At 38.8% G+C, this 16,415-nt stretch overlaps 1 protein-coding gene across 1 annotated transcript in view; it reads right to left on the bottom strand.

The window, feature by feature from the left end:
- The window catches only part of STK32B (serine/threonine kinase 32B), a 351,540-nt gene extending 335,371 nt beyond the window's left edge, over positions 1-16,169 (bottom strand). Inside the window, exon 1 of the mRNA XM_074276564.1 lies at positions 16,073-16,169. The gene's annotated coding sequence lies outside the window, so the exon portion shown is untranslated. The remainder of the gene's footprint in view (positions 1-16,072) is intronic.
- Positions 16,170-16,415: the final 246 nt, after the last annotated feature.

Consider the following 16,415-nt stretch of genomic DNA (forward strand, 5'->3'; position numbering starts at 1 on the left):
GAAAAAAAAAACAGAGATTGTCTACACCAGGTATTTCCACTGGTAACCAGAAGGGAAAAATTAGCTTTTCTCCAAGAAAGGGAAGAGTTTAGTGACATTCAGAAGAGTAGGGCACCCTGGGAGTTAGATCCAAAGACATCAGAGTGCCCTCGACTCAGCAATAATCTGGCTCACAAAGTGGGGCTGCAGGTCAGGGGCTCACTCAGCCCCCAGGTCTTGGTCTGTCTGGACACCTGGGTCTTTGAGCCATCACTTTGCTTCATGCTTTCCTGCCCCCCTGGCCACACTACATGACCATGTATTTCATGGACATTCCCATTTTTGACTCCTCTCCTCTTAGAAGTTTCTTCATCAATTCTTTCCCAAATGACTGTCTGTTAGGATTACTAAGTGAGAACTGAGGTTGTCTGGACAGTGACAAGGTGAGAATTCAGGTTTTCTGGACAATTACAAGGTGAGAACTCAGGTTGACTTGATAGAGGGGGCAAGCTCATTGGCTGGGGTGGTTCTTCCCAGAAGCCCTTGCATTATCCCACGCCCATTCTCTGGGAGAATAAAAGAAGAGGACTCTCAGAGAAAGAGGAGACTCTGAATTGCATCAGGCTTGACGGAGCTCTCTGCAGGAAGGGAAGTCACTTCTTTGGACAAGAGTTAACAGCAACTGCCTGGAGACAACGGTTCATTACAGGAAGAAGAATCTGTCGGAGAGATTTGAGTAGAAGACACAGCAGATCTCTTCCCAGAGAGCGATCCAGCAGCTTCTGGAGACGACAGCTCGTTACAATTGGCGTCCACACGTGGGGCAAGGACTTTTGCTTATCCTGACAAGAGGAGCTAGACCAGACCTTCGCAATTTGGCGCCTGAACAGGGACAGACACAGTCCTGATTCCAGTGGAAAAGCTTCCAATCTAGATCTCAGTCTCTCTGACCCAGAACCGTGAGTAACGAGGAAACTTTGTTAAAGATTAAGTGAGCGTGCTAATAGATAAATAAGGAACTTAACTTGTTAAGGGCTAAACCAGGAATCTCTTATAGCTGAAATGGGGCAGATGTTAGCTATATTCAATCCCTGGACCTCAGCCCCAGACGCAACCTCAGCTCCATTCAGGAGTGGTACTATAGAGAGTATAATCAACATAATTGAGGAGCAGAGTTTACTTGTAACCTGGGTACAGATTGCTAAACTCTTGGCTGCATTAAGACGCACATCCCCTTGGTTCTTAGAGGAAGAAAAGATAGATGTAGATAAATGGAAGCTAGTGGGATATGAAATGAAAGAATTTCAAGCAAAAAATGGGCCTCGTTCAATTTCTGCAGAAGTATTTTATATCTACAACATAGTTCAATTAGCCTTAAACTATCAAGCAAGTTGTAGGAGAAGGAAAAGTTCTAAAAATGAACAGAGGAGGAAGTGTGAGGAAAAAAGGAAAGATCAAGATCTTTCCCTAGAGCAAGAGGATTTAAATGAGGAATTATGGTATGATTCTCTTGAAGAAGCTTCAACCCTGCTTAGAGAACAGATTATTGACAGGCCCACATCAACCCCACCTTCAGAGATGGAGGAAGAAAGAGGGGAAGAGGCAGAAACACAAACAGAATTGCCTGTGAAGCAGCCTAAGCCTATGACAAGATTAGAAAAAGCATTGGTTAAAGCTAAGAGAGAAGGACAGGATATAAGTGATTTTATACATGCATATCCTGTGATTGAAGAGATTGATTCTGTAGGTAAAAAAAGGAGAAGATATGCACCTTTAGATTTGAATAAAATTAAGGATTTGAAAAAAGGTTGTACCCTTTATGGGGCTACATCAGCTTATGTCAAAATGTTACTAGATGGTTTGTCTTATGAAGTCCTAACCTCGAATGATTGGAAATCCATAGCAAGGACATGTCTGGAACCTGGAGAAAATTTATTATGGCTTGCGGAATTTCATGAATTATGTAAAATTCAAGTCAGATGCAATTTGGAAATAGGAGTTAACACACAATTCACTTTTGAGCACTTAGCTGGTGAAGGTCAGTATGGAGAGAATTCGGAACAGATTCATTATACCATGACAATATATGAACAAATTGCTAAGGCTGCAATAAAAGCTTGGGGTGTCCTTCCTGGACAGAAAGATCATGGAGAGGCTTTCACTAAAATACAGCAAGGTCCCAATGAACCTTTTGCAGATTTTGTGGGACGTTTGCAAACTGCTGTCAAAAGAACTATTGGAGAAAATTCAGCTACAGAAATAATGACCAGACATCTGGCTAAGGAAAATGCCAATGAGATTTGCAAAAGAATTATATGGGGATTAGACAAAGATGCTCCTTTAGAGGAGATCATAAGACGCTGTGCTACAGTGGGAACAAATGCTTTTTACACCCGGACTATGATGAATGTGGAAAGGCAGGGTCCCTCCTGGCAAGGGCCTTCTAGAGAAACTCGGCGATGTTTTCAATGTGGAAAAATTGGGCATCTAAGAGCTCAGTGTAGATATGGAGATACAGTGAGAAGACAGGGTGAGAGAAGACCTAAAACTCCATGTCCAAAATGTCACAAGGGCCTCCACTGGGCCTCCGAATGTAGATTGACCCAGGGAAATGACAGATGGGGCCCAGCTTCAGCCCCCCAAGTGGGGCATGATGGCAGCCGAGGTTACATCCAGAGAATTTTAAGACATGATCAATCAGCCAAAAGGCAATCAGATGGAAGAAAGGGATTGAAATTAGGAAAAATAGAGTTGTGTGCAGTAGAGACTACCGAGATACTCCCTGGAGAAGTGAAATCTGTTCCTGTTGAGCCTATGGATCCTTTGCCTCCAGGCACAGTAGGCTTGACCATTTCACCTTCTGAGAGTGCCTACAAAACAGTGTCCATCCATACACTGATGTGGGAGACTGGAGAATGTGTATCTAATATCCCAGTCACTAACACAGGCAGACAACGTGTGATTTATCAACCAGGAGAAGTAGTAGCATCAGCCTTATTGTTACGGACCCCTAATAAGCAATCTAGTGATAGTCGCCTAGATTTTGACTCCAATGAACAAAATCCAGGAATATATTGGACAGCAGCTGTGACAGCTGACCGACCTATGCTTACTATTTATATAAACGGAATACCATTTGAAGGATTGGTAGACACGGGTGCAGATCGTACAGTTATTAGAGGTGCCAATTGGCCCGGTCACTGGCCAAAGATTAAAGCAGACACCTATATATCTGGGGTGGGAGGATCAATAGCAGCAGAAGTTAGTGCTAGGCCTTTGAGATGGGTATTTGAAGGAGAAACAGGAGCTTTTACTCCTTTTGTGGTTGAAAAAATCCCCATCAATCTGTGGGGAAGAGACATTTTACAGCAGATAGGATTACAAATAAGCACTTCGGCTTTTTAGGCAGGGCTGCTGTTGAAGGCCTACCTGCACTTTCACCAGTTCCTATTCAGTGGAAAACTGATTCACCAGTGTGGGTAGAACAGTGGCCCTTAAGAAGTGATAAAATTCAGGCCTTATTAGACATAGTGCAAGAACAACTTGACCAAGGACACTTGCGGCCTTCTCTAAGTCCTTGGAATTCCCCAGTATTTGTGGTGAAAAAGAAATCTGGAAAATGGAGGATGATAACTGATCTAAGAAGAGTAAATGAACAGATGGAAACTATGGGAACTCTTCAGCCTGGACTTCCATCTCCTACTCAGTTGCCAAGAGAATGGCCTCTATGGGTTATAGACATTAAGGATTGTTTCTATTCTATTCCTCTAGATAAGGAGGATATGAAAAGATTTGCTTTTTCAGTGCCTAGTGTTAATTTGGCTGAGCCTTATAAAAGATATGAATGGACAGTTTTGCCACAGGGAATGAAAAACAGCCCTACTATGTGCCAAATGTATGTTGCAGCTGCTCTTGCTCCAGTAAGAAAAGCCTTTCCAAAAGTAATATTGTTACATTATATGGATGATATTTTGGGATGTGCACCTGAGGAACAAATGTTAGAGGCATGTCTACAAAGGACCATGGAAACATTAAAGTACTACAAACTGCATATAGCTACAGAAAAAATTCAAAGACATGCTCCTTTTCAATATTTAGGATATGAAGTATATCCTAAGGTGCTTACAGTACAAAAACTCTCCTTAAGAACAGAGAAGCTAAACACCTTAAATGACTTCCAGAAATTGATAGGAGATATCCAATGGATGCGTCCCGTGCTAGGCTTGACTACCTGTCAATTGCAACCACTATATGATATTTTAAGGGGAGACAGTGCTTTAAATTCACCACGCCAGCTTACAAAAGAAGCACAAAAGGCTTTGAGAGAAATTGAACTGGCTTTATCCAATGTGGTTGAAAGAGTCACTCAAAAACCCTTGGAAATATCAGTTTTTGCTACAAAAGAGGCACCCACAGCAGTCCTTCATCAAGGAGACAGAGTGATTGAGTGGGTGAACCTCCCAGCACAACCAGAACAAAGCCTTACACCTTACCCAGTGCTTGTGGCTAGGATTTTATTAAAGGCTATTAAGAGAGTAACACAATTATCTGGGATAAGTCCTGAAAAAATATACACATTCTATACTAACGCACAGATTAATGTATGCTGTGAGAACATCCCAGAATGGCAAATTTTATTGGCTACCGCTCCAAATTTTGCACATGGATCTCCATTAAAGATTACCCGGCTACTACATAATTGGCGATGGATTTTTGAAGAAAAGGTTTCTAAGGTTCCTCTTAAAGGACCAACAATCTTTACAGATGCCTCCAAAGAAAATATTTGTGCCATATACTCTCATGATTTAACCATAAAGAGAGTAATCAGGACTCCTTTTCAATCCACTCAACAGAATGAATTATTTGCTATCATGCTAGCTCTCACTTATTACCCAGGAGACGTAAATATAATTACTGATTCAGCCTATTCAGTAGGTGTAGTACAAAGAATTGCCACAGCCCAAATAAAATTTGCAGCCTCCAATATTTATCAGCTCTTTAAGGAACTTCAAGAGCAAGTGAGAAAACATCCAGGCAAGATTTATATCTTGCATGTCCACTCACATAGTGGACTTCCAGGTCCCATTTTTGATGGAAATTCAAAGGCAGATAGCCTTCTAACCATGTTAGCTAGTAGTCCTTTATTTCAGGAAGCACAAGAATCTCATTCTAAATATCATCAGGCTGCTCGAGCTTTACGTTTACAATTTGGAATCACAAGAGAGGAAGCTAGGAGCATAGTAAAAAGCTGTACAGCTTGTCTTCCTTTCCATGCTCCTACACTCCCTCCAGGGAAGAATCCTCGTGGTTTGAGACCCAATGAAATCTGGCAAATGGATGTGACCCATTATAAATCTTTTGGTCGTCTATCTTTTATCCATGTAGTGGTAGACACCTTTTCAGGATTCACATTTGCAATGCCAGCAGCAAAAGAGACAGCCCGAGTGGTCACTGAATTCCTTATACAAGCTTTTGCAATTATGGGTGTGCCACAAGCAATAAAAACAGACAATGGACCTGCATATACGTCCAAACATTTTACACACTTTTGTGCACAGTATAAGATTTTACATACCACGGGCATACCCTTTAATCCTCAAGGGCAGGCAATAGTAGAGAGAAGAAACAGAGATATTAAGACACTCCTCCAAAAACAAAAGAAAGGGGGAGCCACAGGTAGCCCTAGGGAACTTCTAAATTTAGTTCTCTATACCATTAATTTTCTAATTTTTGACAAAGATGCGCTGGCTCCAGCAGACAGGTTTTATAACCCACCAGAAGGGCAGTGTCCAGTGAGAGCATCTCCACTGTCCTTAGATAATCGCCAGGTGATGTGGAGAGATCCAGAAAGTGGTGAATGGAAGGGACCAGATAGGTTAACTGCCTGGGGGAGAGGGTTTGCTTGTATTTCTTCAGCAGGAGAAGGAATCAGATGGGTGCCAACGAGTCATATTCGCCTTGTCCACCAGAGAGAGACAGAAAAAGAGAAAGACCTCAAAATAAAGGAGAAGATCTAAGAAACATCTTACACCGAAAGAGCATGGATAATAAAAAGACTGTTAAAGAACTTTAAAATCAGCAGGAATCATTGGACTTCCTCACACAAGATGAGACTAATGGACAATGGACTTATGGACATTTATAAATTTTCAATTTATGATTATTTGATTATGTTATATACTTCTAGCATGTGTTATGTTACTATGTTACTATATGCTTATGTAATTTATGTAATTATCTGTAATACTTCCCATATTGATGGATTTATGTTTCAAGGTCATTTATGTAATTATCTGTAATACTTCCCATATTGATGGATTTATGTTTCAAGGTCATGACTGTCCTATGTTCTAAATCAAAAGAAAAGGGGAGATGTTAGGATTACTAAGTGAGAACTGAGGTTGTCTGGACAGTGACAAGGTGAGAATTCAGGTTTTCTGGACAATTACAAGGTGAGAACTCAGGTTGACTTGATAGAGGGGGCAAGCTCATTGGCTGGGGTGGTTCTTCCCAGAAGCCCTTGCATTATCCCACGCCCATTCTCTGGGAGAATAAAAGAAGAGGACTCTCAGAGAAAGAGGAGACTCTGAATTGCATCAGGCTTGACGGAGCTCTCTGCAGGAAGGGAAGTCACTTCTTTGGACAAGAGTTAACAGCAACTGCCTGGAGACAACGGTTCATTACAGGAAGAAGAATCTGTCGGAGAGATTTGAGTAGAAGACACAGCAGATCTCTTCCCAGAGAGCGATCCAGCAGCTTCTGGAGACGACAGCTCGTTACAACTGTCCTAAGGTCAAAAGTGAACCGTCTTAGGTTGGGAAAAGGGAATACAAACCCAGACTCCCAAGGGCCCTCTCCCGAGCAAAGCCTCTCATATACCTGGTCAAAAGTGGGTTATCCTCAAATGGGGGTGACTGTCATACCATGTATTTACAGGGAGCCCTCATGTTAATTATAAAGCTGTTTATGAAGATGGCAGGAAGGGTCTGCTTTCAGAGCACTAGTAATTATGAAGAGAAAGTCCACTTGATGATGAACTTTTGACATATCATAAGACAAAGAAAAGTAAATGGTGCTCAGTCCTGTGTGATTATTTCTGCTTCTGAAAAGGGCAGCATATCCGTAAAGAGGCTGGGAGGGATGGAAGAATCACACAGCTTTTAAGTATTGCATCCATAAATATTAACTTAACTGTGTTTTTTAAGGTGATATCTTTGTCCAACAAGCAACAAACTGATTAATAGTAAAGGATGTAAAGCATAACATTTTTCTATTCTTGCCATAAAGGAAACCATGAAAGAAAGTGCTACTAAATGGAAGGATGACCCCCAGGCTCTCCTTGGAAAGGCAAAAAAGGAAGCTAGTGGAGTTGGTTTTATTGGCACTTAGCAAGTGCTCACAAAATCCTTTTCATTCCATCCACTTATTCATTCATTTTCTGTTCAAAGACAACAAGAATCAGCATAAGACACTTGGTGATCTTGCTTTGTAGGCCTCAAAATGAACAGAAAGGAAAAGAGTCCCTAAGATAATAACAGTTTGGGAACTATTTCTTACTTTATTATTTTAATTAAAGCTTTTTATTTTCAAAATGTATATATGGATAATTTTCAACATTCACCCTTATAAAACCTTGTGTTCTAATGTTTTCCCTCCCTTTCCCCCATCCTCTCCCTTAGACAGTGTAATCCAATATACATTAAGCATGTGCAATTCTTCTATATATGTTTCCACAAATATCATGCCACATAAGAAAAATCTAATCAAAAAGGGAGGAAGAATGAGAAAGAAAACAAAAAGCAAACAACAGAAAGAGTGAAAATGCCGAGTTCCCACAGTCCTCTCTCTGGGTGTAAATGGCTCTCTCCATCACAAGACATTGGAACCACCCTGAATCATGTCACTGTTGTAAAGAGCCACATCCATCAGAATTGATCATCGTATAGTCTTGTTGCTGCCGTGTACAGTGATCTCCTGGTTCTGCTCTCTTCCCTCAGCATCAGTTCCTGTAAGTCTCCCCAAGCCTCTCTGTATTCATCCTGCAGGCCATTTCTTACAGAGCAATAATATTCCATAACCTTCATATATCAAAATATATTCAGCTATTCTCCAAATGATAGCATCCCCTCAGTTTCCGGTTCCTTGCCACCACAAAGAGGGCTGCCACAAACATTTTTGCACACGTGGGTCCCTTTCTCTCTAAGATCTCTTTGGGATGTAAGCCCAGTAGAAACACTTCTGGGTCAAAGGTGTGCACAGTTTGATAGCCCTTTGGGCATAGTGGAACTATTTCTTAAGAAGAATTATTTCTATTTCTATTTTCTATTATCTTCTATTTCTTCTTAAGAAGAACTATTTCTTAAGAAGGTAGAAAAATTCTGTGAAGATTTAATACTATCTTCCAAATTAAATCAGCATATACTTTGCTACTCAACCCATTATCTTAATGCAAAAATGGTACAATGGGAGATGGAGATATATATATTTATAAACATATATATATGTGTGTGTATACATATATATATATATATACACACACCTATATACAGTATGTATACTTTTAAATATGACTGGTATTTAAGAAACAGAATCCAAAGGCTCATAGACTACACAGGAACCTTAAGCCTATTTGTCATCAATACATTCTAAGAGAACCAAGAGACTCTGTATATGTTAAGCAATATATAACATTCCCTCAAAGAGATTGATAATGATATTAGAGATAAGAAATGATGATTTACTTATGTGGAATTATTTCTGAATCATTAATTAGTACACAGGGAAGCTGAGTGGTTCAACGAATAAAGGGCCAACCCTAGAGTCAGAAGGACCTAAGTTCAAATCCTGCCTGAGACTTAGTAGCTGTGTGACCCTGGGCAAGTCACTTCCCCCTGTCTGCCTCAGTTCTTCATCTGTAAAATGAGCTGGATAAGAAAATGATAAACTTCTCTAGTATCTTTGACCAAAAACCCAAATGAAGAGTCAGACATGAGAGAAATAGTTCAGCAAAGAACAGTTATTAACAGCCAGACTGGAATCAATACCAAATTTTAAAAAGAATACTAATTAAGACAAGATATAAAACCTAACCAAAATAATGTGAACCTGAAATGTTTTAACAAGCCATGGCAGAAAAACATCTCTCCGAGATTGTGAGTTATACAACAGTTGCCGACCTTTATTGCTGATGGGTAAATTATGGTAATGAAATCACAGGTTCAAACTGGGGGAAAAATAGACTACTGACATTAAAATATAGGAAATGGAACAGACATTGACACAGATGATGATATCTGACAGAATTTTTATAGAAGATAAAGCAGTTACTATATCTGGGCGTCTGTAAATCATCTCAATAAACAAACACTTCCTCTCCTTTCCAAGTGCAGAGAAATCACACCAGGAACAGCTCTGGTTTAAAATATAAGTTTACTTGTAACTCTTACATAAGAGGATAGTGGAATACTGTCAGCACTATTCCCTACTAGTGGAATGATCCGTGGAGTGAAAAATAAAGCTATGGGAAAATGGGTACAACATCATTTATGACAAATTGTCCTGAGAATATTTAAGAACACAACAAGGAGGTTAATAAATGGAAAAAATTGAAAAAGCATCATCAAGATTGCCATGGCATACGATTTCCTGTATCCGTGACAAAGCAGTCACTCCATTTAGATTCTAACATCCTCATCCATGATTCACTCACTGTGTGATGGACTTAAAATGGCACAAAAGAAAGTAAAAACAGGAAGAAATAGTGGGCCAAATCAAAAGTACCCAGAGGAAGGAATGATATCTTGAGAGCATTATAGAATTGATTTTTGAGCCAACTCAAAGATTAGATGATTAGATAAAATCAAGGAAGCTATTAGCATTTTTGAGAGAGACAGGGAGAAACACAGAGAGAGAGATGGGAATACTGATAATTTCTGACTTTTAGGCCTACCTTTTTATTTCTATAAAATCTTAAGAAATTAAAGTATATATAAATAAAGCATATATATGGGAATTCTTCATAACCATTTAGAAGGGGAAAGTAAGCCCTTAACAAATGGCATTCCATAACAAGGGGATCTTCTTCAGAGTTACACAATGGACTAACAATTAGAGAAAATGCAAGATCTTACTGTGCCTATACATACACAAACACACATATGTAAAGAGACATTTTATGTAGGTATTCTGTGTGTGTATGTTTGTGTATATGTGTGTGTGTGTGTGTGTGTGTGTGTGTGTGTGTGTGTGTGTGTATTCTAGTAGATTGGCAAGTTCTGAAGACCTGACAGGGACTAAGCAAAAATCCATGCCGAGAGCCTCCAAAAAAGTCATTTGAGTGCGCTCTAGCTTTCTAATGTGCCCTTTCATAGGAGGAAAAAAACATTTGGGAAAATAGGCTTATTTCTTATTACTTTCTATTCTTCAAAAATGTGTGCTCTGGGGCCATATTTAATTACAAGATTTTTACTATTTATCATAATAGTTACTACTTAAGTGGCTGCTTCCTAGAATTGAAGGCAGCCATAGAGGATTATTTGGAAGCTTGAAAGCAGTTACCTATGGTGTGGGTTCCCGTATGATGTTAGCTTTTTAATAAGCTTTATTTGATTTTTCCCTCATCACTTTGTGTGGCAGATCCATATTCCGAACCCTAGGGAAGTTTGACTAATACTCTATCACTTCTATGTCAACTCATGATATACTTTATTACTAGAATTTTATTGGTAATAGAAAATTGTAGGCTTAATGAATCTCAAGTTTATATGTAGGATTTATTCCTAGAGGCAAGAAATGAAATTATGATTGAATATACTGATGCTCATGCCGATGTAATTTCTTTTTCAGGAGAGAATGAAAACAAATATCCAATCAGCTGTGTTCAGAAGCTATAGATTGCAAAAGACTCCAAGAGTCAAAAGAATAGAGTTGAGCCTGAACTTTCCCCCATATAGGCCCTGGGTTGTAATGAGGGCTGTCTTACTGATAAAGAGATTCAAGTTCACCTTCTGGTTAAAATGACCACAAACAATCAACAGTAGCAAATTCCTTGAGGAACATCGCTGCCTTGTATTTTGTTTTTCTTGTTTAATTATTTATTTAAAACAAATAGAAAATTTTAAAAAAAATAGAAAAAACAAAGAGGAAAAAAGGGGGGGAAACATTGCCATGTGCCCAGAAGAATATCAGGGTGGATTTAAAGTATGCAATAAATTTCCATTTCAAGAGAAAATATGTACTAATAGAAGACATTACATTCATAACTGTCCTTCTTTTCTTTGCTTTCTTAAGGTTGTGCATTTTTTCTCTGTTGTGTATTTTTTACTTTATTCTTTTTTTTTCTTTTCTCCTCCCACCTAAGCACAAATATGTAAACATATATATATATACACATATAGACATAGATTTAAATATATATTCATGCCCGTATACATATATATACCTACATATGCCTATGCATATGTATACAAATATACATCCATATATATGCACACACATTTACACATATATAGACATGCATCTAAAACAAAACTAATATGGATATCACATAGATTTCTTTCTTGACTGAAACTTTAAGTTTGACTTTGAAATCAGAGATTACTAGCCCTACTTTTTTTCTAAGTTCCACTCCTGATCTTTGTGCTTATGAATATCCATTTATGTCCCATCCCTGTTAACCCTTCTACTTTAGTTCTACTCATTAACTTGCTTTGCTATTACTTAACCTCCCTTCATCCATGATCTCTCCCTTATTTTCTCCCTTTACTCTTTCCATCAGTTTTTATCCTATTCTCAATAATCTACACATCTTATTCCACTGTCATTAATCTAAACACCTTTCTGTGCCCTACCTTATCCTACGCTACCCTTTCCCTACATATTTATTCCTTTCCCATTAATCTATATATTTTGTCCTACTTTTATACATCCTTCTAGATCCCATAATCAAATTCTCTCCCCATTTATTTTTATAGACTTTAGAGAGTGCTTCATGGTGTACATATGCATTGTTCCCTATTTAACCCATTTCTGATGTAAATAGGTTTTCAGAACAACCAGCCCTCCACCCCCACCTAATGCCTCTCTAGCATTTCTTCCTCTGCTCCTCATTTGTAAAGCATAATTGCTATTTTTCCTTTTCCTAGACAGTTTTGCTTTTTAAAGTCATGTCATACTCAGCTCTTTCCCACTCTTTCTTTTGAACTCCTCAATTACTAATGTCAATCTTAGACATATAGTTTGCATTTCCACTTATAAAAGGTAAACAGTTTATCCTTATTGAATCCTTTAAAATTTGTCTTTGATGTTAGCTTTTATATGTTAAAATTTTCTATGGAATTCAGGTTTGGTTGAGATAAAAATCCTGTGATTCAAACCAGTTCTAATTGTCCAGTGATGAAAAGAGCCATCTACACCCAGAGAGAGACCAGTGGGAGCTGAGTGTGGACCACAGCGTAGCATTCTCACTCTGATGTTGTTTGCTTGCATTTTTTTCTTTCTTGGTATTTTGTTTCTTGAACCAATTTTTCTTGAGCAGCAAGATAACTGTATAAATATGTATGCATATATTGGATTTAATATATATTTTACCATATTTAACACATATTGGACTACCTGCCATCTAGTGGGGGGAAGGAGAAAATTTGGAACAGAAGGTTTTGCATGCGTCATTGTTGAAAAATTACCCATGCATATGTTTTGTAAATAAAAAGCTTTAATAAAAAAGAGATAAAATCCTGAACATGTTAGTTCATTGAAGGCCCATTTTTTTGTTCAATATTATGATTAGTTTTGCTGGATATGATATTTTTGGCCACAGGTCTAGTTCTTTTGATTGTCAATAGATAATATTCTAGGACCTGCAGGCTTTTATTGTAGCTGCTAATGAATCCTGCATATTTCTAATTGTGGTGCAAGTGTAATGGGCCAGAACGCTGAAACATGGTGTTAAGTCAGTGGAATTGATAATACAATGGTTATCTAGTTTAACATGGTGCTTAATAGATCTCTAGTTCAGTAAATGTACTTAGGACTTAATCAAGTTGTACAAGATTCACACCTACGATGATGTAATTATAATAGAGTATAGAAGCTGGGACAAACTCAGCTATAGACATTCATTCCATCTCCCACCTTCATGGTAGCTGGCCTGTTCTCCTGCATTTCTCCACTGAGAATATATTATATATATATATATATATATATATATATATATATATATATATATATTATACAAAGATGTGAATATATACATGGATGGCGTGTGTATAGATAGATAAATAAATAAATAGATAATACCTTACAGGGAAAAATAGAGACTAAACTTACATATTCTACTTTCTAGAGAGAAACAAAGGAGAAGGGTTGGGGGAGGCTGCTGAGTCCCAGAACCCAGGGTAGCATGTATGTATGGAATGAATGAAGTATGAATGGAGGAAGGGTGTGTGTAGAGAAACATATTAAAAAATATATTGATATGATTGCGATTTTATTCTTAGATTCTGAAAAGAGTGGAGGCAGAAGGGCAAGAATCAATGTTCATCTCCCACTACCTCTATGAATAAAGAAGTTAGTTGGATGGATTTAGGAAAGGAGCTTTAGTTTGGATCTTTAATTACATTATCCTCTGGACAGTTGTGGACATGTCTCATGCCAATTTTTTGAAAGAACTGATGACAAATGCTTAAGCCTCAGTCATTGGAAATAAAATATTTTCCTTGAAAGTTAGGAGAGGGAAGAATCAAGGAAACCCCTGAGGTTATTCACTTAAGTAAGTGTGAAACTGGTTCTCTCAAGTGAAAGAAAAGTTTTGAGAAGAGATGACATTGGGTTAAAGGAGAGATAATTCCTACAGTTTTAGATATGTCAGATTGGAGATTTTCGAGACTTATCAGTAGAAGACAGAGGAGGTAAGCTGATGATTTGGAACCAGACAGCAGGAGTGAAGTCAGGACAGGGGGGATAGATTGAGGAATCAGAAAGAAACTTATGAGATTTCTGAGAATGAAGAGGGAAGGTCAAGCGTGGTCTTAGGGACACTTACTCCTAGAGAACAAGCATTGGAGGAGAGGGCAGTAAAGGAGGCTAAGAAAGAGAAGATATGAGAGGTGGGTGGAGGAGACAGAAGAAACCCAGAGAAGAGAGGCTCTCCTGGAAAAGGAGGTATAGAGTGTCGGGGGAAAGTTGTACCAGTTTCAAGATGTTTGTTCATCTTTAAAAGAGCAGTTTCAAAAAAGGAGTCTCAGAGTCAGAAGCCACGGGATGAGAAGTGAGGAGGAAACAAGAACATGGAGGCAATCGGTAAACATGACTTTTGCTCTGGATATTTTTCTGAGAAAAGAAGGAGAGAGAGTTTGAGGGGATGGCAGGGTCACATGAAAACACTTTGTAAGGATGGAGGAATATTTATGAGAAGCAGGGATGAAGTAAGGAAGGGATTGAAAGACTGGCGATCACAGAAGAGAAGAAAGACTTTAGAGAGCTGCCTCCTGCCTTGCTGCCTGTGGCCAGAGAGCTTGACCCAAAGCTTCTTGGTTTCCTTCATGTTGTTTGCTCAGTTGGGGAGTATTTTCCAACCACTCAAGAGAAATCTTGTGATTGAGGGCTTGAACTCTGGGCCATTCTTGGTTCTGGACCAGAATCACCAACCTCATCATTAGCATTTCATGTTCGATCCTGTTATTTTTGCTTTCACTTGAATTGTCGTTCGGATTTGATTTTGTTTCATCACAAAAATATGAATCAATCTCCTGTGATGAATGAGGCAATGTGGAGCCTCCTGGGAAGCAAAGCTGAAAGAAGTCACAGAAGCTGTCCCCCAGGAGCAATTAGGAAGGCTGGGACACAAACTCAGGTAGATAGATGTATTGCAGGAGAGCTTAGCATTAGAGATGAAGGGGAACTCAAACTCCATGGAGAATTTGAAAGGCAGAGATTCCTCTTTTATGTTGACAAAGGCTTCCTGAAGTCTAGGAAAACTTTGTGTGAATCCTGGCCCTATGGCAGGGGACAAGAAGGTGCCATCAGCTGAAATGGAAGGGAAACAAATATTCCAGAGCACTGGCATGAGAGAGTAGAGAGAGCAATTCATTCCCTGTGCACCACTCAATAACTTTCAACTTTTATTATTCTTGCTAACTAGGTGCTAGTTAGGTTGTTAGGAATCATAAAACCATAGATTTCATTATTTTATTTATAAATTTATATTTAATTTTTCATGTATAATTTTATATTATTATTTATTGATTGGAAGGGACCTTGGAGACCATTAAATCCAACCATGTCCTTGTCCAGATGAGGAAACCGAGACCTACAGACATCGAATGACTTGTCCAAGTTCACACTACATTAACTCCAGCTAGTAAGTGAATGAAGTGACATCTGAACTCAGATTTTCCTAGTTTCAAATTCAATGAATTATTTATTAAACCAGAAAAATCAAACATGCAGCCAGTGACCATGTATGGCCCACAATACCTTTTGCTGAGTGTGTCCAGAACCAGATTAAAATAGAATTCTGAATCTACCTGATATTAATAAGTTAATGTGTTATTATTTTTAAAATAATGAAGCACACATGAGTTTCTAACTCAATATACATCCCCTATTTCTCTGAGTTTGACGTCACTTTTCTACCCCAAATTTACCTCTCTATTGCAGGGGTGAAAATAGAGCTCCAAAACCCTTCTCTTGTACCTGCCTCTCCCTTTTCCTCTACTATGTCTGACAATTGTACTGGGCTAATCCTGGCACCCATGTCATAGATTCAAAGGACATTTAAGGTAATCTTTGCTCAGGTGTCATAAGATTAGGTGCTTATTTTCCTTCCGAAGGCTAAGCCCTCTTCTTGTGTTCTTGATTTCATGCATCCAGTCTCCTTTGGAAAATTAATTGTTCCTTTTTTCAGTCCTCCTGTGTCTTAAGTCTGGTCTCTGACCATTGGATTCTCCCTTCCTTTCTCCCCTAGGTACCCCTGACCTGATGTTATAGCCTCAGGGATCCCACTCCACAGAGCAGCCCCCAGAATAGATTGGATTTCAGAGGGAATGAGTTCAGTCTTGAGGTCTATCAATTGTTACCCAAACAATGGTGTTACCTCTTTCAATTCAGTCAAGAAGAAAATTGTTCATACTTTGGAAAGGGATGCAGGAATATGGCAGCATGGTTTTACTTGGCTTAATATCATATTGTTTGTCTTTTTTGTAACTGTTTCAACTGATTGGAATGCAGGAAGAGGGTGTGGACCAATTACCCCAGAAAGTGCATGTGTGCTACTTCTACAAAAACCCTTTCAGGTACTAATGCATTTAATGATGTGAATTGCTACAAGTCACTTCCCCTCCAGGTCTCAGGAGGAGTAGCTGGCCTTCTAACCTTTGAAATACCTCCCACTTCCAGCTCTGATTCTCCCTTTCTCAGGCTCTAATGTCTTCACCATC

Source organism: Sminthopsis crassicaudata, chromosome 6 (assembly GCF_048593235.1).
Source record: "Sminthopsis crassicaudata isolate SCR6 chromosome 6, ASM4859323v1, whole genome shotgun sequence".
NCBI classification, from domain to species: Eukaryota; Metazoa; Chordata; class Mammalia; order Dasyuromorphia; family Dasyuridae; genus Sminthopsis; species Sminthopsis crassicaudata.